Below are 25,728 nucleotides of genomic sequence, written 5' to 3'. Positions count from 1 at the left end.
GGACTAATGACTTGACTTACAGGGTAGGTGCAACTATGTCGCGCTATGTATAAAAACGATTTGATAAAGGGAGGTGGCGCGGTGGTATTTCTCTTTTGATCGAATAGTACAGTCGTGTTGTTAATTGGATAAACAACGATGTTTACGCAAAGACATAGTATGGGATACTAAATTTTTATGTTAATATATTTAATTTTTAACTGATTGCATTTTTCGTGAATATGTTTTCATACAACTCTGTGTATGGTAACATTATAAATTTAGTATTTTTCACAAAATACCCAAGCAATTTAAAATGTATTAATAAAAATGTCATACCAAATTAACTATCTACCTAGTATTCGTTTTTCTTTCATATAAGTCAAAATCGATCTTTACACAAAAAAATATTTCAATATGTGATACATATATAGAAAGCAAACTAAAGATAATCCAAAAGATATTCACACCTGTTAAGAACATGACGAAAACTATACGTATACATACACCTACCGCCGAGTTTTCACACCTAATGGGCAGCGTTGGCCCAACAAATGATTGACGATGTTTGCCGCCATAGCTGTGATCTATACTAATATTATAAAGAGGAAAGGTTTGTATGTATGTATGGTTTTCACGCATAAACTACTGGACCGATTTTGATGAAATTTGGCACAGATAATCTTTAGACTTTGAGAGAGAACATAGGCTACCTTTTATTGCGAAATATGTACCACGGGCGAATCCGGGGCGGACCGCTAGTATTTTATATCCGTGCGAAGCCGGAGCGGGCCGCTATGTTTTTATATACAACGTTCACAGTTTTTCTGTAGTGTATTTAGTATCAGCATTGCACCCGTGCGAAGTCGGGGCGGGTCGCTAGTTATGAATAAACATCAACAATGACTGCCGATCATAAAAATATTAATGGTGCTTCTCCACCAAGAAGGTGTGTGGATATGTAGGCAGGAATGTGTTTGGAAACCAATCATATCGTTTCATTAAATTTGAAATTTGAAGCGATACTATTAGGCCCTCTACAGTCTACACTATCGTGATTGCCTCTATCGCCCAACGCTGCCCATTGTGAAGAGGGCCCATTATTTACAAAACTTAAATATTAACGGTGCTTCTCCACCAAGAAGGTGTGTGGATATGTAGGCAGGAATGTGTTTGTAAATAACCAATCATATCGCTTCATTAAATTTGAAATTTGAAGCGATACTATTAGGCCCTCTACCACACCCCGGACACTCCATACAAAATGATCGTTTTGACAGTCACACTGTAGAGACTCAGACTGCAAATGTGTGTGTTAACGCTTTATGGTTGGCACATTTGTGACTAGCGTAAAAAAAAAATTCTCGTTTTTCTGATGAAATACATCCGTAAACAGCACAATATCTAACCATTTTCTACGAAAAACGATAATCACAAATCCAAAATAATAAAATTACTTTAAGTCAATTTGATTAATGTTGTCAATCTTCGTTGCGTATCGTCCTTGCAGAAAAATATGGCCCATTTTATGTCTGATCGCGCGGGGGTGAGGTAAGTTTAATTTTGGCGGGAAGCGGAGAGTGTCCGTTCTGTAGCGTTTAGCTACTACATATTATGTATTCTGTGCCCTCTACAGTCTACACTATCGTGATTGCCTCTACTCGCCCAACGCTGCCCATTGTGAAGAAGGCCCATTATTTACAAAACTTACGTACTTTTACGTACATTACAATTTCATAACTACGTAAAAACCCTTTTGTCATTTAAGTTTAGCCTCAATTTAACTAAAGGAAGTGGGCGCAGTCAGAGATTACTGTTAGTGTTAGTTTTACTGCGGCGCACATATTGTGATTCATTCGAGTGTTACCTTTAAAGTGTAAGAAAAGTCATTTATGAAAACGTCTACTTAATCGTAAGTTTTGCTTGTTAAAATATAATATGTAATTTTTTAAAGAATATAAACAATTCGATCTCGATGTGGAATTCGAAAATATATTATTGTAGTAGCTATCATTTACGTTTCAAATGTAAAGCATTTAAAAATTGCTGAGTTTGATTGTAAAAATGAAAAAGCAAGAATAGGCTATGTATTTACTTAGGTTATCATTACAGACATGTATTTAATTTTCAAACAATTATCATGTTCCTGGACATTATAACAAATGCCCGTCACACCAACTTGCGCCACAACACGGCCACACCAAAACATTTATCAGCTGTTCGCACCTTTAATTACTATAGACATATATTGTACATTGTACACCGTAAATAGGCTAATATATATATATATATATAATATATATATTAGCCTATTTACGGTGTACAATGAATAATTATTAATATAGGTTAGGTTCGTGGTATCTGGACCCGGATGATGATTACCCAGCTCACTAGCACTGCTCAAAGAGCAGAATGGTCAAGCAGATCTGACTGCAAGCAAGCCAGAGAAGCCCTACCGGACATTGACTCGAGACTTGCACGTCGGCTTCTCAACCTACGTAGAGTGCAACTACGCGTAATAACAGGGACCCTCACAGGGCACGGCCCCTTTAACAAACATCTCTTCAATCTAGGGATCACAGACAGTCAGCTATGCAGAGCATGCATGGCGACCGAGGAAACGGCAGCCCACGTCATCATGGAATGTAAGGGGGTTGCGGAGTACAGGGCAATCAACCTGGGGTCTCCTGGGTCCCTCCCCGAAGCCTTTGGCAGCCCTCACAAGCTGCTTGGCTTCATGGAGGACCTCGGGTGGTTTCAGTTTTAGCTGGTTTCTCTCACGCAAAATAGGCGCTTGACGTCGAGTTGCGGAGAAATGCCCGTCTATTATTAGGTACGTGAAAGAGTAACCAACATCCAGCCATCCTCACAAACTACGCATTTATAATCTTATATATAAAATTCTCGTGTCACAATGTTAGTCTGCATACTCCTCCGAAACGGGTGGACCGATTCTCATGAAATTTTCTGTGCATATCAGGTAAGTCTGAGAATCGGCCAACATCTATTTTTCATATGTACTACGGGCGAAGCCGGGGCGGACCGCTAGTCTTATATATAAAATTCTCGTGTCACAATGTTAGTCTGCATACTCCTCCGAAACGGGTGGACCGATTCGCATGAAATTTTTTGTGCATATCGGGTAAGTCTGAGAATCGGCCAACATCTATTTTTCATATGTACCACGGGCGAAGCCGGGGCGGGCCGCTAGTATTAGTGTAAAATTGTAAATTTGTTTGGTTGAACGCGTTAATATCAGGATCAGGTCTTATTCGATAAATTCTTCCAATACTAAAAGCCCATTTATCGAAAAGCTTTACTTTATCGATTTTAAATGCCGCTTAAAACCCGCATCTTGTCACATCGCCACTTTAGTTTTATATGCACCCCTCAATTACCTTCCTCGGTCCTCCTATCCAAGTACTTAACTGCTATTGAAATACAATATGTAATTCAAAAAAAATGTATGCGTGTACTAGAGTACACACGTAAGAATTGAAACTTCTTTATGGCCTTAAAAATATCACGAGTATGGCGTAACGCAAAAATGTCACGCGTGCGGCGTAACGCAAAAATGTCACGCGTACGGCGTAACGTAAAAATGTTACACTAAATTTTTGTCCAACCCCGATAAAGAAGTTTCACTTCAAAAATGGTTTTAAATCCCACTTTAAACCGTATCCGGCGCAATGGTCGCTTGCCAAACATTGACCAACATTCCCTTGAACGAAAGATTGTTAAATATCTATTTAAAAAGGCCGATTGGCACGTTCCGTATTACGTTATGTCATTTATTTTGTGATAGAGAATATTACGTTAATTATGTTTTTTTTATTAATTAGTTAGCTAGCGCCCGCGGTTTCACACGCATTGCTCTGCTCCTGTTGGTCTTAGCGTGATGATATAGAGCATATAAGCCTTCCTCGATAAATGAACTATATGAGAGAGAAATATCAAATCGGACCCATGGTTGTTGAGATTAACGCGGTCAAGTAAACAAACACTTCAGTTTTATAATATTACTAGCTTTCCGCCCGCGGCTTCGCCCGCTTTGTCTAAAACATAATAATAAATTATATACTAAAACCTTCCTCTTGAATCACTCTATCTATTAAAATAAACCACATGAAAATCCGTTGCGTAGTTTTAAAGATTTAATCATACATGGGGACATAGGGACAGAAAAGGCGACTTTGTTTTATACTATGTAGTGATGCTACATATAAACAATAATTTTAAAATCTTATCTTATATATAAAATTCTCGTGTCACAATGTTAGTCTGCATACTCCTCCGAAACGGGTGGACCGATTCTCATGAAATTTTCTGTGCATATCGGGTAAGTCTGAGAATCGGCCAACATCTATTTTTTATATGTACCACGGGCGAAGCCGGGGCGGACCGCTAGTAGTATTATAATATTACTCTTAATATTTAAATCATTACTATAAAGGATAATATCACGATGCTTTTTACGGAAATAACAAAAAAAACTCGAAAATCGTGTTCAACCAGTTAATGGGCCAAACTTTTTATTTTTATTTTTATGATACCTTAATACATAATATATTATGTACCTATTCCGAAAGTTTAAAATGTCCTTAAATTTGTTGCTCAAATACGCATAGGATAGGTTTTATCCCGGAAATCCTATGGGAAAAAATCGGAAAAAACGCGGGTGAAGCCGCGGGCGGAAAGCTAGTTTTTTTTTTTTTTTTATGTGTGGTGTCTCTCAATGTTAGCCAGAAGGGCTTCTACATTTTAACGCGGACGCGGGGGTGAACTGAAGGTTCACCCTGGTAGCGACATGCACAAGGGCGTCCCCCCTTGACGGGGACCACGAACCTCGGCTTGAGCTGTCGCTTGAGTGGAGGAGGCCAGAAGGGCCCTAATCGGACGGGACGGAAAGCTAGTATTATATATATTTGTAACTAGCTGTTGAACGCTATAATCTCAGGAACTACTGGTATGATTTGAAAAATTATTTAGGTGTTAGATAGCTCATTTATCGAGGAAAGCTACAGGCTATATATCATCATCACGGAGCAATGCGGGTGAAACCGCGGAGAACAGCTAGTAGAGTATATTTGTCTAAACATAAGTTGAAGTTGAATCTTCACATAAACACCGCAGTATTTATTATTTACTAGTGGTCCGCCCCGGCTTCGCCCGTGGTACATAATATTTACGCTTTCTCTAGATAAGAACCATCCTCGTACTTTAAGGAATATAATAAAAAAAGAATTATCGAAATCGGTTCAGCCGTTCTCGAGTTATGCTAAGAAGAAGAAGAAGATAAGATTCCACGCGTTTGCCATAAATCAAAACGAAACCACTAAACTATAAACGAGATAGGTCATGTATCATAGCGTCCATATCATTTTAATTCATACTTTATAGGGCCGATTTTTCAATGCTTGGATAAAACTTATCCGTCCAATAAAGTATTACACGATAATATTAAAATGTCACGTAAACTGTCAAATACGGGCAATTAGAATACGTTTTTAAAATGGTAGTTTTATATATTATTATTCGACGAATATGTTTTTTTTATTTTTTATTGTACGATAGGGAAGCGCTTGACCACGATCTCGCCTGATGGTAAGCTGAGATGTGGCCTAAGATGGAGCGCGTTTTATCCAAGGATTGAAAAATCAGCCCATAGTGATTCTTGTTAAAACAATATTAAACCATAGTTTGAGAGCTAGCGCGCAAGAGCAACTTTTGTCTCCGCAACATTGAGATAATATTACCTACTACGTATGGAGGAGACACCACGAACAAAATCTGTGCGCCATTTTTTTGCTCTAAGTTTTAAAAATTATTATCTAGTTAGGTACTTACCGATGAAAAGTTATGTTAGTCACTTTACCGTATTATTTGTGCAATATCGTAACAAACACGAAGGCATATTTGATGCGTTTCACTTTTAAAAAAAAATGTATGCGTGTACTAGAGTACATACGTAAAACTTCTTTATAACCTTAAAACTGTGAAACTTCTTTATAACCTTAAAAATGGCACGAGTATGGCGTAACGCAAAAATGTCACGCGTACGGCGTAACGCAAAAATGTCACGCGTACGGCGTAACGCAAAAATGTTACACTAAATTTTTGTCCAACCCCGATAAAGAAGTTTCACTTCAATAACAATAATCCGGTCAACCTACACAATTGAAAGACTGAAAAAGACGACAGAGCAATATTTTGGTGAAGACCTTTTATTTTACCATAAAAATATATTTTTTTTAATAATTACGTCGTTAAATATTTATTCACACGTTAAATATATAAGGCGAAGAAATATCTCATTACTATGGGAATTTCCATGCGCGGACTAAACCGCAGTATAAAGCCAGTACTCTATAATATAGAGTATAAACGCCAAACAAATTGAAAACCGGTCCACCCCTTACTACGCCGCTCGCTGCATACGAATTTCGCTCGATAGAATGGACCAAGTCATGCAATGTGTGTCATTTATGTAAATAAATAAGTAAATGAATTATCAGTGCTGTTCATTGAAGGGAAACTTCTTTATCTCCGATAAAAATTTAGTGGAATGTAGTGAAAAAGTTGAAAAAAAATTTAGTGTAACATTTTTTCGTTACGCGTGACATTTTTCCGTTACGCGCCATCTTTTACTTATCCCTACCACGCGTGATTCGACGTATTTCTGTAAAGTTGCATATAGTAAATTATTTTTTGAAAAATAAGGTCATAAAGAAGTTCCACTTCTTACGTGTGTACACTAGTACCTACACGCACACATTTTTTTATTCCAGTTTGTACCTGTGTTAACGTGTTATCGTAATTTTTATTATGTTTAACCGACTTCCAGAAAGGAGATGGTTCTATGTCCCATTGTTTGTATACAGGGTTACTTGTAAAACACCGGCAACCTCGCAGGACAAGATAGCTAACATCATAAGTAACAACATTTGTTCTACGACTTTTGATAATTTGTTAGATTTTATTTTCATACAAAAATAAATATTCATTTAATTTTCCGTCTGAATATTATAAACTCTACGCCTCCCAAAATTTACGTAAACAAAAAGCGAACGAGAGGGGGAAGGGGGCGTCGTGTCGTCCATCCGATAATGAATAGAACATAGACTTACAAATGTAAGGAGAGTACAATAAAAGTTTAAAAAATCATTTAAAAATAATTTATTGCGTTATGCCAAAAGTCGTAGAACAAATGTTGTTACTTATGATGTTAGCTATCTTGTCCTGCGAGGTTGCTGGTGATTTACAAGTAACCCTGTATTTAAATACGACATTGTATAGCTGGATTGGTAATATTATTACAAAAAAGAAGGGATATAGGATTATATTTATGTATATTTAAACGTCTGTCTAAACCGCTTGAACATAGATCAATCTTTATATATTATTTTACGAACAAATACAGAAGATTGACTGAATTTTGATTCATTAAAGAACAACATTTGATAGTACTTATATAATTAAAAAAAAGCAAAGGGTCGAAATAGGGGATGAAAATTTACCTATACTAAAAACACGTATAGTATGAAAAAAAATAACAAATACACATAAAACAAGGACAGGAAGGATGTAACACTAAATTCCGCAAACAGTCCGTTCCGTCACCTTTATCCAACTTATTATCATGAAAGGTGCCGCAATAGCTATTAAAATTGATAACTAAGAAATGAAAGGTAGGTAAAATATAGTATATGTATATAGTTATTAATCACCATAACCACTATTCTTCGAACAACGTTCATAGATAATATAGAGGATAAGGTTTTCGTCACCATAAGAGTCATACGTACATGAACGGATATGGTCGCCTCACAGAACGTAACAAGACTAATTTGTCCGACTTTAGACCGATTTCGTTAATTATTTTTTTATTATATTCCTTGATGTGCGAGGATGGTTCTTATGGAGAGAAAACACGGGCGAAGTCGCGGCGGCTAGTATAAAATAACTTCACATACAACATACATAGGTAGATCGTTTGTTGCTCTTATATATGTTTTCAAAAGCTTTAGCTGAAGCTCAAACTTCGATGAGCGCATGAAACGTGTACAGTTAAGTGAAATTTTTTGACTATTTGGCGTTAATGTTCTGAGTTTTTTTTCTTCTAATAAGAAAAATTGTAAAAACTTCGAAATTTGGTTACGTTGCTATTGTTGGTTTGTTGACATGGGAAATATTCTCATTTTTAAATTTATTGGCATTGATAGAGACTAAGCTATATTTTACGATATTAAAAAGAAAAAGTTAAAAATTACATAGAACAATCCACCTTCTTTCATCTTTCCGTACTGTAGGTACCTATTAGGTGCAGTAACTGCTATATGTACATACACGTAGCAATAAAACTAGCCCGTTTATCTATACAACCTTACATTTCCACGAAACATTACACTCACATCCTAACAATTTCCCAACGAAACATTCTCAAATCATGACTTTATAGTTAACACGATAAGACAATAATTATCAACACCGGAAAATCGATAACCGAAAAAGCTCTAGCGGCTATCGCATGACGCGGTCCACCATTGATCCGTGTAAAAATCACCTGCGCGCGCGCCGACATTCAGTCTGAGCGCGACCGTGACAGCGCATGGACGTGTCCACGCTGCATCTAACGTTACACTCGTTTCCCGGTAAATAACTGTCCGTAATTTTGGTACAAATTAAAATTCCTGTTGTGTATTTACGACGGTACGGTGGTGTCAGATTTTTGGTGTGTTGTGATCGAAAATTGTGTGATATTTTGTTGAACGCAACGTTGTGATTTTAATATTGGTCAGTTGATTGCTTTTATTTACAAATGTTTACTGTCGATTTTGCATATTTAGCCTTTGATTATACTGTCTTAGGTTAAGTCGAAGTATCGAGATACCTTAAGTGCTTTCTTGTGTGTTTCTTTGGAAAATTAACGATTTTCAACGGATTTAAAACTAATTTATTCATTATATTATTAAATTCAACTTATACATAATCATTTGTTTCAATATAGAATAAATATATTCACGAATACTAAATATTAATCAGTGAAATATCTCTATGGAGTAAATCTCGTTTTTCCTTTGAAAAGACTTCAACGTCTAGACATATAAATAACTTTTTAAGTTATAAAATTCCATATCGAGATAATTTGTCTTAATAATATATATTATTTTAAACAAACGTAATAAATATATCGATAATCTTATCCTATCCTACTAATATTATAAATGCGAAAGTTTGTGAGGATGGATGTATATGTATGTATGTTTGTTACTCTTTCACGCAAATACTACTAAACCGATTACAATGAAATTTAGCACACATATAGAGGGTAACTTGGATTAACACATAGGATAGGTTTAATCCCGGAAATCTCACGGGAACGGGAACTATTCGGGCTTTTCTTTGAAAACGCGGACGAAGCCGCGGGCGGAAAGCTACTAGTTTAACATTAACCGGATAAGAGCTTAATACAATAAGACCTCTAAACGAACCTTGCAAATAAAATTAATCTAAATCAATCAAGGCAGTTGCTAATAAATTAGAAATACATTAACACACACTCCACCTCTATTTCTATTGCCTATCGATAAATCAATATATGTATAAAAAAATATCTTGTCACTTTGTTTGCAAACAAAATCGTCTGAAATGGCTCGATCGATTTTTACGATATTTTCGCTTATAAGTTAATTTGAAAATAGATCGTATACAATTTCTTTCGAATTTGATGAAATTTTACATACTGTATACTGAGAATTGTTTGTAAGCTTAATTTTATATCCCTTAGTTTCTTTGAACGCTCTAATCTCGGGAACTGCTGGTCCGATTTGAAAAATTCTTTCGGTGTTAGATAGCCCATTTATCGAGGAAGGCTATAGGCTAAATATCATCACGCTAAGACCACCAGGAGCGGAGCAATGCGGGTGAAACCGCGGGGAACAGCTAGTATTTTATAAAATGGTAGAGCTATAATATTAGCTCTACCGAATGGATTGTATATTGAATGGATTGTACTCGGAACATAACCTTCTTATATACCTACGAATAAATTTTTAGAGTAAAAAATTATCAACGATCAATACGATCGATCATATTATATTAACAAACTAGCGACCCGCCCCGGCTTCGCACGGGTGCAATGCTGATACTAAATACACTACAGAAAAATAGTGAACGTTGTATAGGTATAAAAATATAGCGGCCCGCTCCGGCCTCCGGCATCGCACGGGTATAAAATACATAGCCGGGCGGCCGCAAACGCTACGTCCTGCAATTTTTAAATCTGTAATATCTTCGAAAATATTCACTTAAATCATACGGTGTAAAGGGCCATATAGATCTATATTAAATGAACAATGTATCCATGGTATTTAATTGGTTAAGGATTAATGCTGTATTGGTTAAAATCGCTTCGAAAATTAGCCATTATTTGTCGTAAAAAGTAAATGACAAAAAAAAGTTATTGTGGGTTATCCATAAGAGATAGACATATACCATCGCGGACTTTTCTGTAGACCTTTTCAATATGTATAATACTTAGTACATTATTTTGATAAAACTCGTAGGGTTCAGCCTGCGTTTGCAATGTAAGCGGAATAAATGTAATTTTTTACGACATCACATTAGAAACCTCAAAAATAACAGTACTTCTCCACTACTTAATGGATCTTATTATACATATAAACCTTCCTCTTGAATCACTCTATCTATTAAAAAAAACCGCATCAAAATCCGTTGCGTAGTTTCAAAGATTTAAGCGTACAAAGGGACATAGGGACATAGGGACAGGGAAAGCGACTTTGTTTTATACTATGTAGTGATGATGATTATTAGAAAAAAAAAATGTGTGCGTGTACTAGTGTACACACGTAAGAAGTGAAACTTCTTTATGAACTTATTTTTCAAAAAATAATTTACTATATGTATACAACTTTACAGAAATACGTCAATCACGCGTGGTAGGGATAAAAACAAGATGGCGCGTAACGCAAAAATGTTACACTAAATTTTTTTCCAACCCCGATAAAGAAGTTTCACTTCAAAAACCTGAGAAAAAAATCACCAATTTAGTTTTTTAATAGTTTTACTGTTAATGTAACTCTATCATGAATAATAAACTCAAACTCAAACATTTATTTATTCAACTAGCGGTCCGCCCCGGCTTCGCCCGAGGTACATATTTCGCAATAAAAGGTAGCCTATGTTCTTTCTCAGGGTCTTAAGATTATCTGTGCCAAATTTTATGAAAATCGGTCCAGTAGTTTATGCGTGAAAGCCATACATACAAACCTTTCCTCTTTATAATATTATAGTATAGATAAGACTTCTTCTAGACTTTTAAAAAACCATTTCAAGCTGATATCTATTAAGCTTCAGAATGTACAAAATACACATACATACATACATACACTCGAAAACATAACCCTCCTCCTTGCACAGTCGGGTAAAACGAATACAAAATTAATTAAAAACCAATGTGTATAATTAATAAGTGAGAATTAATCTTGCTCTTGATTAAAAATGATTATTTGTTTACAAAGTTTTTTTTCAAAACCGTGAACTTTTTAATATAGCCTGTACTTATTTTCGTATCGAGAAATAGTATATATATGTTTTGATAACATAATTTTGAACAAAATTGTCGTGAATATACATTTTCACTTAAGTATTTTAGAATGTAAAATTAAAATTTTGTACCTCGATTTTTCGAGAGTATTTTTATTCTGTTGGAAAAATGTAGCACTTATTTTGAAAAAGAAATTAAAGTACCTACCTATGATTATTTCTTAACGAACATTATAGTGGTTGTTGACTTGAATGAAAAGAAAAATGAATGTTGTTTGTTTGTACTAAATATCTCCGAAACGACTAAATCGAAAATAATTTTACCAAAGCTTTATATAAATAATAACTTACGGAGGCATTATATTGAGAAGCGTTTATCCCAAATTATAAAAAGTAACACCAATATACATGTTTTTTTCCAAATAATTCTAAATTATAAAAAACACCAAAAATCGACATTTTAAAATAAGCATAGCGACATTCTAGAAACATTTACGAACAAACAAAAATATTTATTTTCCATACATAAGCATTATCTTCAAGAAGTATCTAATACGAAAACAGCAACTAAAAATAGATATAAATAATTAATTACATTTCTATTTTAATTATATGGCAATTTTATCATAAGCTTCCAATATTTACTTAAATAAATGTATAATTTTAAGCCAATTATACCTAGTTTTTATATAAACGAGTTTTTATCTATGCTTAATCATACATAATATTATGAATAACAGATTTATCATTATTATCTATATATGTATATAAAAATGAACCTTTTCCTTGGTCACGGCCATAGAGATCTAGAGAGATGCCAATCGCTTGCGCTGAGTACGAAACCTGGTGTCTCATTAAAAATTTACGCACACAACTGCAGTAAACAAAATCAAAACAATACTTCGCGTTGTGTGCGTGTCATCACACAAAAATATGAGAGCGACTATTCGTTCGCACACTAGATTGTAAGTGACGTACGTATACAGCACCACTACAGCTTGTTCTTTTTTTGGGCATATTGCTGCGACACCGGCCCCGCCCCCTAACCATATCTCCCTTTAGTTTCTGTGATCTGTGGTCACGGCATCACGCGTGAACGGGTGGACCGATTTCGATAATTCTTTTTTTATTATATTCCTTGAAGAACGAGTTACGAGGATGGTTTTTATGTAGAGAAAACGTAAATAAAATAAATAAATGTACCACGGGCGAAGCCGGGCCGGACCGCTAGTAAGTGAATAATAATAAACTAAAATAATTTCCCTTTGCAAGATGTATAAGAAAACTAGTTTTCCGCCCGCGGCTTCGCCCGCTTTATCTAAAACCTAATAAATTATATACTAAAACCTTCCTTGAGTACCACTCTAGGTATCTGTTAAAAAAACATAGGAATATAGGGACAGAGAAAGCGACTTTAGTTTTATACTATGTAGTGATATGGCGATCGATAATAACGCTATAATATGCTTTTATATCCTAGTAGTCAACTGCCATAATTATATACAATTTTTTTTAAGTACCTATAGTTTCTACAAATCTTATTAAAAGTTACCAAGAAAGAATATGAATTTGTTTGTTTATAACGTTTTATCACTACATAGGGTAAAATAAAGTCGCTTTCTCTGTCCCTATGTATGGTTAAATCTTTAAAACTACGCAAACGATTTTGATGCTGTTTTTTAACAGGTGATTCTCGAGAAAGGTTTTAGTATAATTTGTAAGTTTTAGACTACGCGAGCAAAGCCGCGAGCAGAAAGCTTGTTATGTATAAATTTACAATCAATACGTGTATGTATGTCAGTATTAAACTCACATGCAAAACGGGTTTACAAAAATAGTTGTAAATACACTTTATATATGACTACTAGCTGTTCCCCGCGGTTTCACCCGCATTGCTCCGCTCCTGTTGGTCTTAGCGTGATGATATATAGCCTATAGCCTTCCTCGATAAATGGGCTATCTAACACCGAAATAATTTTTCAAATCGGATAAGTAGTTTCCGAGTATAAGCGCGTTCAAACAAACAAACAAACAAACTCTTCAGCTTTATAATATTAGTATAGATGTTATAATATTATGAGAGACTTGTATCTATTAAACAAAATAAACAAAACACAAACAAACACAAAAATATACAAAACAAAACTGTAAAATAATTAATGAAATGTGCATATAAATTGTGTGATTATAAACTTATTATTGGATGGAAGATTTTTTCCTTTTGCGACGTGTATTTCTTTATCTATCTAAGTATATTATCCTACTAATATTATAAATGCGAAAGTTTGTGAGGATGTGTGTGTGTGTGTTTGTTACTCTTTCACGCAAATACTGAACTACTGAACCGATTACAATGAAATTTAGCACACATATAGAGGGTAACTTGGATTAACACATAGGATAGGTTTCATCCCGGAAATCCCACGGGAACGGGAACTATGCGGGTTTTTCTTTCAAAACGCGGGCGAAGCCGCGGGCGGAAAGCTAGTCTTTACATATATACAGATAGATAGACATACAGAATGAAAGAAAATATATTGGAATAGTATGATTACTGTCTGTAAATCTATACTCATATTATAAACTAGCTGTGCAATGCCGTTTTTCTCGCATTTCTCTGCTCCTTTTTGTCTTTGCGTGATGATAAATAGCATACCTATAGCCTTCCTCGATAAATGGACTATCTAACAGTGAAAAAATTTTTCAAATCGGACCCATAGTTCCTGAGATTAGCGCGTTCAAACAAACACACTCTTCCGCTCTATAATATTAGTATACCTTTTTTTATAGTGGGGAAATCTTCCAAAGATACCCACGGCCCCCGGGGAAGGAGCCGTGGGTTATGTCGGATTCTTACCGACTAAAACCCCACTGTGTTCCGTCGAGCCGCTTTAATGATGGGGCCGCGGGTATTGGTTGGAATTCTTCCGCAACCAATATTAGTATACCTAGATAATTACTTCCCAAGTGAAAAACCCAACCAACGCGTGAGCAGTGCATCTCTACTTCTTCAATCATTATTAAAATCGACAACCAATATGAATACATTATTACTTATTTACTGGAAATAATCCAAGATGGCGCGCGTCACCGCAAATTTGAATATGTTTTGTAAACAAACATATACTACTGGTTTTTTAAAGTTAATTAGTATGTCATGATCGCTTCATCATAACACGCTTTTATTAGGTCGAGAAAATAATAAAATTTATTTTATTCTTTAATCTTCTTATATATAAAATTCTCGTGTCACAATGTTAGTCTGCATACTCCTCCGAAACGGGTGGACCGATTCTCATGAAATTTTCTGTGCATATCGGGTAAGTCTGAGAATCGGCCAACATCTATTTTTCATATGTACCACGGGCGAAGCCGGGGCGGACCGCTAGTAATTTAATAAAATTAGTTTAACACTTTTGCTTTGGCGAGAAAACTTAAACTTTTATTAATATGCTAATTTCACATACCTACTTCTTTTTTTTGTACAAATAATTATTAAATTTAACAATAGGTAAGTTGATTAATATGAAAAAAATGAAATGAAAAAATATTTATTTGGACCCACATTATAAAAAGTTTACATACATGAGACACGACGATCGCCTAAACTAGGTACTAGACCTGTGCTATAGGCGATCGACGCTTTCCACTCCTATGACACAGTGCCATTATAACGTGAGTAAAAACGTAGGAAAAGATAGTAACGTGAGTATGTGTGTGTGTGTGTGAGTGTGTATTTTAGTGTGAGTGTGTTTGCGTGTGTGTGTAGGTGTGAGTGTGTACGAGGATGCGTGCATAATATAGTAATAGATAAGGTTTACATACCTAATACATTTGATTTAAAAAAAGTTAGATTAATACACATTACATTTTTACACATTAAATTATTACACATTACATTATAATAATATATTATTACACAATTAACATTATTACACATTATTAGTTCATAATTTTAGCAATTCTTCGTATATGGTTCCATCGAGATGGTCTGATGATCACATCCATTCTCACATTATTCAATCACTCGTTGCCCCATCAAAATCCATTCCGCTCATTCGTATACACATCATCCGGAACTAAAAAACATACAGACAAACAATTTCTTAACAGTCGACGTGACGTCTAGGCCATTCGTGATCCCATTTTTCTATTCTTAAAAAAAATTCTCAATTTTACCAAGATGTTATATTTTGGCGGCAAATGACCACCATGTCGGTAATCACTAATCACAACAATCTAGACGTATGCAAACACAACTATTGTGTGTCAAGGTGCGCGAGCGCAGCTTAACGGCAGTTTTATTTATTTGTATCTACTACATATATTAATTCAAATTAAATGAGACTATGGGGATCTATAAATATTTGCGTAAGTTTAAATTTAACAGGGAATTAGTAAAAAAATCGATGCATTAAAATTTACACCAAAATCGGTTCAGCTATTTTAGATAATCGCAAATACAGATAATTGTTTAAATGATACAAAGGTATATAAAGTTACAAAAGCTTTAGGAAAACACATACAAATATACCATATTACTTATTATTTCAACACGATCTATCGAACCAAAAACATTTCAAGAAAAAGACAGGGTATCTAACCATTACACCTTTTATGTCCTCCATATGAAATTTTATGAATATGTGTTTGTTATTCAATTCCGTTGGAACTACTGAACCGAGTTGCATATAATTCAGCAAAGGGATAGTCTCTATATGAGCGAAGTCGCAAGTATAAGCACAGCACTTACAAAATAATATTCAAAATTGTGGAAAACTTCGCGTATAATAAAAAAAACCTTTTAAATATTATTTAACAAAATATAAACAAACCGCTTTACAAATTGCTAACAAACGTATCTACGCAATCTTAAACGTTTATCTTTAATGTTATAGTCAATAATGGCATTCAGTAAACGTTACAAATGTCTAGTTTCAATGAATCATTGAAGATATTACGTTTCAATCCATACTACGTACAATTTATACATTTTATTGGTACAATTTATTTTATAATTATCTTATGGTATTCAGAGCTTGAATATAGTGATTTTAATTCACTTTAAAAAGAAAAAAATATTTCATTATGTAAAAAGAGTTAACCCTAACGAAGAGAATGTAACTTCACTACATCAATACGGTTACCTATCTTAATCTCGAATTTTAATATTCCGAATATCATAATCCAGAAAACGTTTGGACATTTTTTCATAACCCCGAATTTTAAAATTTCGAAGTTTTGTTTGCCATATAATCGCAACTCCGAATTTCATTTGCCCATTTCTTTATTAGTACGACGTTTTACAATCCAGACGAATGAGTTCCAGACATACGAAATCTAAATGCACAAAATCCAGATGACCGTAATCCATATGCACGAAAGCCAGATTTTTAAAACACAAATTTTTGAAATACAGTTAATTGATATCCAGACAAACAATGTCCAGATTTTTGAAGTACAGTTAATTTATATCCAGACAAACAATGTCCAGATTTTTGAAATTCAAATAAACGATATCCAGCAAAACGTAATCCTTCCAGGGGGACGCAGCACGAACCTAACCTAACCTTCTGAATAGATTTTAACACTATAACCTTTCTGTAATGGGCAAATAAAACAATATCGAGTCGGTTCTGGCACTCGCCGGCCGCTGCCGCGGCACGCTCGCTTCGCTCGCTCGGCTCGTGCGTAGGGGCTCACAGTTCAAACCTAACCTAACCTACTGAGTCGAATTTGACACTTAAACCTTTCTGTAATGGGCAAGTAAAACAATAGCGAGTCGCTTCTGGCACTCGCCGGCCGCTACCGCGGCACGCTCGCTTCGCTCGCTCGGCTCGTGCGTAGGGGCTCACAGTTCAAACCTAACCTAACCTACTGAGTCGAATTTGACACTTAAACCTTTCTGTAATGGGCAAGTAAAACAATAGCGAGTCGGTTCTGGCACTCGCCGGCCGCTGCCGCGGCACGCTCGCTTCGCTCGCTCGGCTCGTGCGTAGGGGCTCACAGTTCAAACCTAACCTAACCTACTGAGTCGAATTTGACACTTAAACCTTTCTGTAATGGGTAAGTAAAACAATAGCGAGTCGGTTCTGGCACTCGCCGGCCGCTGCCGCGGCACGCTCGCTTCGCTCGCTCGGCTCGTGCGTAGGGGTTCACAGTTCAAACCTAACCTAACCTACTGAGTCGAATTGGACACTTAAACCTTTCTGTAATGGGTAAGTAAAACAATAGCGAGTCGGTTCTGGCACTCGCCGGCCGCTGCCGCGGCACGCTCGCTTCGCTCGCTCGGCTCGTGCGTAGGGGTTCACAGTTCAAACCTAACCTAACCTACTGAGTCGAATTTGATACTTAAACCTTTCTGTAATAGGCAAGTAAAACAATAGCGAGTCAGTTCTAGCGTGGGGGTCGTAGTTCAAACCTAACCTACTGAGTCGACTTTGACACTAAAACCGGTCTGTAATGGACAAGTAAAACAATAAATTTACTTACTGACAATGTTTATTTTCAGTCGATAGTAAAGGTATAATCACGATTGTATGGAAATCAAATAAAAAGATTATGAAAATCTGGCAATAGTTTATCTGTTATACGATAATATGGGAACCAAATAAAAAGATTATGAAAATCTGGCAATAGTTTATCTGTTATACGATAATATGGGAACCAAATAAAAAGATTATGAAAATTTGGCAATAGTTTATTTGGAAAATGGTACGATGGGAAACAAAAAAAAAGTATTCTGAGAATCTGGTATAATAAGATCTGTATTATGAGAATACGGGAAACAAAAAAATACTTTTTAAAAATCTGGTTTTGGTGCATCTGGAAATTGATTCATCTGGGAAATTAAAAAAGGAATTTTAAAAATTTGTCATTCATTACATCTGTCTTTTAAAAGTTCTAACAACCGTTTTCGGGGTTTTAAGATTCGGGTAATAGAAATTCGAGTTTTTAATAGGTTACCCATCAATACATATTAAAAAGTCGCTTCCCGCCGACTGTACGTCTGTATGCTTAGATCTTTAAAGTTTACGCAACGGATTTTGATGCAGTTTTTTCAATAGATAGAGTGATTCTGAAAGGTTTTGGTATATAATTTATTAGGTTTTAGACAAAGCTTTAGACTTTTAATTACTATCACCTAGAAAAACTTCGAGAGATGCCAAAAAGTACAGTTATAAAGTTATAATTAAGTGCAATTTACAATTGTAGATAACATACCATTATAATTTATATTCTAGTTACTAGCCATTCATAGCTAGATCCATAGAAAAATCGCAATTAATATTAACATTTATTTATATATTCTAGTCACTATCCAATCTGCCATTACACATACAATTATCTACAACACACGATACACAACCAAGGTTGTAAGGTACGCAGCCTTCCGGGGGCAACACACTAAGGGCATCGCGGCATCAATCATAAATTATACGTACATGTGCAAAAAAACATCATGCTACCGGTAATTATTGGAAACGGGAATCCCGTAAAATGATTGTAGGTTTTCAATATAATTTTTAATGTTCAATCACTTTGAGATTCGACCCGATAATAATTTTATGATAATTTTTTATAATCCTCATAATAGATATTATAAATGTGAATAGTTGTAAGAATTTATGTTTGCTACTCTTTCACGCGAAAATTGATGATAGGTACTTGGTAGTGAATCAGAATAACACTCTATTTTGTCCGAGGATTCGTTCCTCCGTTTAAACTACAGAGCGTGAGAAGGAAATAAATAATAAATATGTACGAGTATTACTGGCTGATGAGAATTACATCGGAACGAGATTTGACAACTGTCGATCTAGCGGAGCGTCGCGTCCATGGTCGCGTCGATGGTCAGCGGCAGACGTTGCTTGGTTACAAACGAAGAACGGCTAGAGCACCACGTTTGCGACGAATCGCTATTGTTCCGAGTAATCTTGTGCATTGTTGTATCGAAACTAATTAAAAGCGATTGATCAAGTGATTCCCTAATTACTAGCGCATAGATTTGTGCGATTACATAACATTTGTTTTTTTTAACATTGATGATTCATTTGTTTCCACCAACATTATAATTTACTGAAGATATGGGTGATTCTGATGATTATGGCCATCCGCCCATAAATATTATATTTCAGGACAATTTTCACACACGGCTCGATCTAATCCCATACTAAGCTTTTGCTTGTGTTATGAAAACCAGATGGCTGATAAACATACATATATATATAATTTTAAATAAATACTTATATAGATAATTAACACCCAGACACAGAGCAAACATCTATGTTCATCACACAAATATTTGCCCCGGTTTGGAATCGAACCTGTGGGTTCGATTCCAAACCGGCTACATCTGGCTTGGAAGGCAGGGCCACTACCAACCAAGCCAACCGGTCAGTCAATATACATTCATATTATCTAATAACTAAAGTAAAAATAATATTTCATTTTAGTAGGAACTAGGAAGTATTAGTTCAAAACACGACTCTCCTTTTAGCGCAAGTCGGGTAAAATTACCTCAACGCTTTTTATTAACAACAATAATAATTTTATTCGCAGAAACATGTTACATTGATGTTATCACAATACTGTTTATACATATTACATTTACAATAAATTGTCTTATTTACATACTAGCTTTCCGCCCGCGGCTTCGCCCGCGTTTTCAAAGAAAAACCCGTTCCCGTAGTATTTCCGGGATAAAACCTATCCTATGTCCTTTCTCGGGTATCAAAATATCTCTATACCAAATTTCATGCCAATTGGTTCAGTAGTTAAGGTGTGATTGAGTAACAGACAGACAGACAGAGTTACTTTCGCATTTATAATATTAGTATGGATTATGTGAATAATATAAATAAGCATATGGCTTTAACCGGCGATTAAAATTTTATAAAACACTATCCTTCTTCGCCCGCGTTTTTAAAGAATAACCCGCATAGTTCCCGTTCCCGTGGGCTTTCCGGGATAAAACCTATTCTTAGTGTTAATCCAAGTTACCCTCTATATGTGTGCTAAATTTCATTGTAATCAGTTCAGTATAGTATTTGCGTGAAAGAGTAACAAACATACATACACATACATCCAGCCTCACAAACTTTCGCATTTATAATATGAGTAGGATATGATTAGGGCATGAATATCGGAATCTCGGAATCTCGCAATATCGGAATCTCAGAATGAAAATTGCGATATTACAATTCCGATACTGAGTGATCCAATATCGTTACATCGGAATTAAGATTTTTTTTTATTCAGTGCTAAATTTTTAAATTGTGACGTCGTTGTGGACTAGTTAAAACGTCTCAAATATAAAAATAACCAAACCAGCTCTATCGCTGTCCCGCAAACTGAGAGTGAGTGTCGTACGGCTGTTTTATGTTCCGATGAAGATGATCGTCGCCTATCAAGTCTCGCTACAACAAGTGAGCTAACCCTGCAACAAGAATTGGAAAAGGAGATGGAAAAGTGCAAAGAGAAGAAAAAGGCAATGCCTCCGAACGACGAATTTGATCTTTTAGGATTTGTAATGACTGAAAAAGCTATATACCTACGACAACAGAGGTGAAAGAGGTGTTTATTTGACACAGGCGTACACGTACCTTTCATCAGTCTTGCCTACGAGTGTCGAAAGTAGGCGTGTTTTTTCATCTGCTGGATATTTTTGTAATAAAATCCGAAGTTCGTTATCCGACAAAATGCTTGATGCTTTAGTATTTTTGAGAACTTATTATAGATAACCAAGAGAAACGTGCGTTAAAAAAATAATCTTATTTCTACTCATTGTTTATAATTGTTGATTTTGAATGCATTTAAGTTTTGTTATGTTACCTAATGTTAATTCTAAGTTTAATAAATAGCAACTAGCATTCCTGCCGTATTTCACGTCCATATAATATAATTGTTGATTTTGCATGTTATATATATTTTTATGTTTGTAAAATTTTATTAAGTTCATCCGTTAGTGACTAGTGTCAGTTAAATTTGTATCTATTTTAGCAGTAAAACAACTAGTCGTGTAATAAATCAAAGAGTTATATATAATTTTTTATATTTTTAAAATTGTAGGTATTGCTTAAAACATGTTTATTTTGAGTCAGTTAAATTAAGTTGTTTAGCAGTAAAATAACTATTTTCATACCAAAAAAAATTTTATGATTATAATACGTTTTTAATTAATAAAATCCACCTTTTTAACATATATGTCCAATTCCGATATCAATATCGGAATTCCGATATTGAGCTCCAATATCGGAAATCAATATCGGAATTCAAAACTATTCCGATATTACATGCCTTAGATATGATATACAAAACCTTCCTCACGAATCACTATCTATTAAAAAATCCGTATCAAAATCCGTTGTATATATTTAAAAAATAAATAAAAAGGCTATATTGGGAACTAGGTTTCCGCCCGCGGCTTCGCCCGCGCAGTCAAAGAAAAACCCGCATAGTTCCCGTTCCCGTTGGTAATCCGGGATTGCGTCATTTTCCCAGGATAAAAAGTAGCCTATGTCCTTTCTCGGGTATCAAAATATCTCTATAAAAAATTTCATGAAAATTGGTTCGGTAGTTTAGGCGTGATTGAGTAACAGACAGACAGACAGAGTTACATTCGCATTTATAATATTATATAGTATGGATAATAATTATATTAAGCAAGTGTTATCCTTTAAAACACTTTTCCTTGCAATCTTCAACTACATTTTTCCTCAACGAAAGTACATTTCTTACAACGGGAAAAACTATAACCCCGTCTATATAAAAATACATCTTACCAACCAACCATTATTAAACTAAACTTGTAAACGCAGACCACGTCGCGCGTCAAGGTTGTATATATTATTCGACTCTCGTCTTTCCGGGATCAACATACTAGAGCAGCAGGAAAATGCACATATCTATACTAATAATAGCTGTCCCGACAAACCTTTTCTACCATTTTCTACCATAGCTGTGTCCTGCTCTTGCTCACATGAAACGTCATGGTACGGGAGCCAGGTGCAAATTTGGTTAATTATTTCCTCTCAAGAGATAATTCGTCAGACGCCTCAGAGTATAGTATTATAAAGCCTCGTGAACGTCAGCTGGCGCTCGGTTGGGGGGGTGAGCGGTTGTAGCCTCCCACGCACGTAGGAAAAAAAATACATTCATTCATTCATTTCCTCCCAGCTAAAAATTTGTCAAATTGTAGCTAACCCAATATCTCAACGAAAAAAATAATCAGCTGGTTACAACATGGTGTATTATACGTCAGCTGGTGTCTCGAACATGAAAGAAAAAAAATTATTTTCCGTGATTTCCTCTCAAACAAAAATTTACCTGATGATAGCTTATATGTAACTGTGGATAAATATATAGGTCAGCTGGCTGTATCTTGGTGGAAAAACCGTCAGCTGATACGGGAGGCTGACAACCGCTCTTCCCCCCAACCGAGCTCCAGCTGACGTTCACGAGGCTTCATAATACTTATACTTTGATGCATTTTACTAATTACCGCTTGAGAGGAACTTGGTCATAAAATCTGTTCCTGGCTCCCGTACCATCAACCATAAAAACAAGACAGGTTATTGCAATAACTAATCCATTGCAAAGCGAATGGGTAACATTATATTAGTAAGACCGTAAGTAATAAATAATAGTATCGCATCAAACGCTAAACGCTTTAAACTTCAAACTTCAAACTAAATGCAGCGATATGATTGGTTTTTTACAAACACATTCTTCGCTGCACATGCTCGAGCATATATTGGTGAAAAAGCACGTGAAACATTCCTGTAACATTATTAAGTTTAATCTTTATATATAAAAATGAATCGCAAAATGTGTTGGTAAGCGCATAACTCGAGAACGGCTGAACCGATTTCGATAATTCTTTTTTTATTATATTCCTTGAAGTACGAGTAAGTAGTAAATATGTACCACGGGCGAAGCCGGGGCAGACCGCTAGTTATGTATAAAACTCGTGACTGATATAGTGATCTATCAACGCACAGCCCAAACCACTGGACGTATCGGGCTGAAATTTGGCATGCAGGTTAGATGTCATAACGTAGGCGTCTCCTAAGAAAGGATTTTAGAAAATTCATCCCCTGTAAAATAGGGGATGAAAACTTATACCATGAAAATTTATCTCTTCCACGCAAGCGAAGCTGCAAGCAACAGCTAGTTAATTTAATAAAGATCAGACATACCCAAGACAAGAAATTAATTCAACACACAGAACCTTGCATATAGTAAAAACTAAAAACATAGTTTAAAAACCGTTTATGAGTATGGTATATTATATAACAGCAATAAATCATCGCTCACTGTCGTTTCGCAAGTGTTGCATCGATTTCGGGTCATCATTACTGGTTTATTTTTCGTAAAAATTTACGTTTCGAAGATTACTACAATGTGTACTTTTCTCGAAGTCGGGTAGCTTGGCAGAGATAGCTCGTAAAGGATAAGTCCTGTATGCACATTTATGCACATTTATGCACATGCACTATGCACATTTATATCTTCTTTATAATAAAACGCGGGTAAATCAAAATAAAAAGAAATGTATTAAAAACACAAAAAATATAGGTACTATGAAAACCAGTTAATATTATCATAATAAAAAGTCAAAAATTTCATAATTTTAAACTTTTCTTTACCTGGTGACCCAAGCGAAGCCGGGACAAGCAACTAGTATATTTAAATACTCAAATGTGACGGTTACGTCACCAAGGGCTAATGACTCAGTTGTTATTATGTCAGATATTCGCTTCGGGCGAGCGAGCGAGTTTTTAGGGTTCCGCGAGTGAGATTTCGAGAAATCATAATCTATATTTTATACCAATATCACGCTTGAACCCGCGGCGATACTCGTGTATCCCGGGTAAAAAGAAGTGTATGTGCTAATCAAGATTATAATCTATCTGTGCTCTAAATTATGTTTTGGCAAGAAAGAATAACAATTTTTGAAATAATAAGAAACACACATCCGTAAATTCTTAAAACATCCGCGTTTATAATTTTGTTATAATAACGGTTGATCAACGGTTGATCAGGTGTTAAGTAGCTATAATAACCTAAATAATTCGAGTAAAATTATCGTTTTAGAGATACACTAAATTATCAGCGATATAGAGGAAGCTAAATTATCAAATCATCGTCAAACAATCTGAGAGAGCAACAATCAAACTTTGTGAAAAATTATGTACGGAACCATACCAACACCGACAAATATTTTTTCCCTACAAAAATCCAGTTCTCAGCACGTGCCCCCAAAACGCGATCTTAACAAATTCCAATGTTTTTTTACACCATACCACCTTTATTTAAAGTCGGTGAAGAGGCTGCGCGTGCGCCGATACCTGATGGTCATCTATACTAAATACTAATATTATAAAGCTGAAGAGTTAGTTTTTTTGTTTGTTTGAACGCGCTAATCTCAGGAACTACTGGTCCGATTTGAAAAATTCTTTCAGTGTTAGATAGCCCATTTATCGAGGAAGCCTATAGGCTATATAATATCATTACGGTTAGACCAACAGGAACGGAGCACTACGGGTGAAACCACGCGGCATAACTAGTAGTTAAATAAAAAATAATAATAGTTAAAAAAAACTAAAAAAACACGCTTTTTATAGAAAACCGAACTAAAAAATAGAAAATTTTATCAAATTAGTGTATTGTCACCGGTCCTCAATAAATCTACAAAGTTTGAACGAAATCTGACCGTTTAAAGTGGGTCAAAATCGCGCCCAAAGAAGTCGGTTACGAACATACAAACATACAGGTGAAGCTAATATAAAGCGTGTAATATAAGACCATCTTCAATATTGTTTACAAATTATAAATCGATATTGTAGGCCGGAGTTTTACAACATCTATCTAATCAAAAAATATTTCCAAAACAAAAACACGGCAATCCCTTTTTTATCAATCCGAAAAAGGTCGATAATAATAAAGGGTCGCCCAAAAGGGTCGCGTACAGGAATGTCGATACTAACAAAAAAGAGCGTGCGTGCCGAGTACACGTGTCAGAAGTGTATCTTCTTTGGCAAGATTCAAAGATATTATACTCCATGACATAACCTTGAATTTTTACTCTCAACGCGCCTCAAGAGATTTCACTTCAAAATAATGTCTCCTCGTAACCACGCTAACTGTAAAGTGTGCGTAACGTCCGTTTAATCTACACTA

General features: G+C 35.3%; 2 protein-coding genes across 2 annotated transcripts in view; one reads left to right on the top strand and one right to left on the bottom strand.

Moving 5' to 3' along the window:
- PAPLA1 (Phosphatidic Acid Phospholipase A1) overlaps window positions 1–25,728 on the bottom strand; it is a 95,425-nt gene that overhangs the window by 29,805 nt on the left and 39,892 nt on the right. The window lies entirely within an intron of this gene.
- Window positions 8,549–25,728, top strand: part of LOC149895424 (uncharacterized) — a 52,331-nt gene continuing 35,151 nt past the window's right edge. Inside the window, exon 1 of the mRNA XM_090119054.1 lies at window positions 8,549–8,772. The gene's annotated coding sequence lies outside the window, so the exon portion shown is untranslated. The remainder of the gene's footprint in view (window positions 8,773–25,728) is intronic.

The sequence above is a fragment of the Colias eurytheme genome, chromosome 31, assembly GCF_061535395.1.
Source record: "Colias eurytheme isolate Ceu_HAF_F1 chromosome 31, ilColEury1 Martin Lab GWU primary, whole genome shotgun sequence".
In the NCBI taxonomy this organism is placed as follows: domain Eukaryota; kingdom Metazoa; phylum Arthropoda; class Insecta; order Lepidoptera; family Pieridae; genus Colias; species Colias eurytheme.
Note: the sequence above shows the minus strand (reverse complement) of the source record. Positions and strands in the feature narration are given on the sequence as shown.